This window comes from Oncorhynchus mykiss, chromosome 32 (assembly GCF_013265735.2).
Source record: "Oncorhynchus mykiss isolate Arlee chromosome 32, USDA_OmykA_1.1, whole genome shotgun sequence".
In the NCBI taxonomy this organism is placed as follows: domain Eukaryota; kingdom Metazoa; phylum Chordata; class Actinopteri; order Salmoniformes; family Salmonidae; genus Oncorhynchus; species Oncorhynchus mykiss.
Genome location: NC_050572.1, coordinates 40,376,996 through 40,379,173, shown reverse-complemented (window position 1 = coordinate 40,379,173; position 2,178 = coordinate 40,376,996). Strand labels below are relative to the sequence as shown.

The 2,178-nt window shown below is 48.4% G+C and overlaps 1 pseudogene; it reads right to left on the bottom strand.

Moving 5' to 3' along the window:
* Nucleotides 1–204: 204 nt before the first annotated feature.
* LOC110511529 lies at nt 205–1,799 on the bottom strand (annotated as a pseudogene).
* Between the last annotated feature and the right edge of the window lie 379 nt (nt 1,800–2,178).

The window sequence follows — 2,178 nt, the reverse complement described above, 5'->3', positions numbered from 1 at the left end:
GGAAAGACACCTGGTGGTACAAGAGGATGAGTGTGGGCCAGCCAGCCTGTTGTGCCCCCTCTCTCTCCCTCCTTTTTTTCTCTCTCAGTCTGCAGGACTCTTAAGGCTCCTGTGCGGACTGTCTCAGCTCGTGCCCTCCCGAAGCTGGCTGTGGTGATTTAAGACATGCTATGCTTATGTGTGTATTTGTTTGTGGCCTCTGGCTCACTTTGCTGTCCCTTCTCCCTGGCTCCCCTCCTGGGCAGCGACCACCACCACCCTCATAATCTCTGAGTTTGAGTTGTTGAGTTCCTCATCCTTGTAGAAGCCTTCGTCGTGGCCGCAGTGGCCAATGTTGTTGAAGCTGCAGTGTATGGGCTGTGCTCGCTGCGCAGCACGGGCAGGCTGTCGAAGGTAACACTCTTGGAGGGGCTAGTTGTGTAGTGGTTAATGGCATTGAAAGACAGGCTGGGTGCCGAGGTGCAGGGGGACACGGGCATAATCAGCGCCAGGCAATTTGTTGGGGGCGCAGGCCAAGGCAGGTGTGTAACCTGAGGGGTACAAACAGAACAGCAGAGGATAACTTCAGGAACATCACCGTTTACGCTTTTGGTGAAAAACATGAAATAACAGCAGGCTAGGAGAGGTTAAGAATAGTTCGTTTCTACAATCCCTCATCCAACCCCAGGTAATTTTCACGTTGTCATTGATCACAGCACAGTGAAGGGGGCTGAAGGAGTTGCCCTCGGTCTTGTGGAAAACCTCCTGTTCCATCAGCACCTCTACACACGTGTCATGGCCTAGTGGAAGATTGATTAATTTAATATAATTAAAAGTAATACGTTGCTCCAGCGGGAAACATTACATACAGGAAACAGATGACGTCACTGCAGACCACAACAATACCCTCAGAGAAAGCCAAGGATCTGACAATGGTGAAGTCACAAAAAACGCTTTAGCTACAACATATGCTATGTCAATCCCTGACAAACTCCTGTTTCAGTGTAAGCTCCTCCACTGAGAGTCATAACCCTACTTCTCCCACAGTGTTGTAGTCTTGTTCATTCTCCCACATTGCTCCATCCAGACCAATCTAATGCTTTTTAATCCACAAGAGGGAGTGAATGAGTGCATACTTCATGGAGGAGAAAAAGAGCTCCAGTCCAGTTAGTCCAGTACGTACCATTGTAAGACCTGCCTAATTCAGGGACATGTTTACAGTGTGGGAGAGTGAATCAGAAAAGATCTTCAGTCCAGTCAGTCCTGTACGTACCGTTGTAACAGGCCCAGTGTAGTGGCGTGTAGCCCTGGTTGTCTGTGATGACAGGGAGGGTCCACACTGACTGGGTGGCGTGTAGGAGCCACCCCAGCACCCCGATGTGACCGGATGCCGCCGCCAGGGGAACAGGGATCCGCCCCTTACTTTCCCGAACCAGGAAGCTGGCGCTGTGTTGCAGCAGGTCCTCCACACACTCCTCCTGACCCGTCACCGCCTGGTTAGGAAGGGAGGGGAGACAAGAATGGATTTGAATAATTCATAATCAATTAAATAATAAGGAAACATAATAGGCATATTTGGGCATAATTTATATTCAATGCTAGATCCCTCACCAAAGCCATCCCTAGTAGTTCAATTACCCCATCCCTAGATCAGAATAAGCCTCCCTCTCTCTCTCTGTGTGTGAGCGCGTACAGCCAGCTCTACTCACTACCCTTCTGTGTAGAGCAGTTCTGTGCCACTTGTCTTTGGCTTCTACACTGGCTCCCTTGTTGAGCAGTGATTACACACAGTCTGTGTGTCCCCAAAGCACCGACTGCATCAGACGGGTTCTGATACACAAGACAACAGGTCATATTACAAATTGGTAATAACCAACCTGAGTCCCAAATGGCAACCTATTCCCTATATCGTACACTACTTTTGACATGAGCCCATAGGGCTTTGGTTTAAAGTAATGCACCAAGTAGGGTATGGGTTGCCATTTGGGATGCATACCTAGTGTCAAAATCTCTTTATTTCAGGAATTGTATCCAAAACCCAATTCACTTACTGTCAATTCCCGTCTTGAACGTGTACTGCACTATCGAGGTCAGCATTCCAATCAGCAAATGCAAACACTCTGAATGACCGTTGGTAGCTAGAGGTAGATAAACAGAGAGGATATAAGAATGTGAGATGATTGACCTTCAATAGCTAGA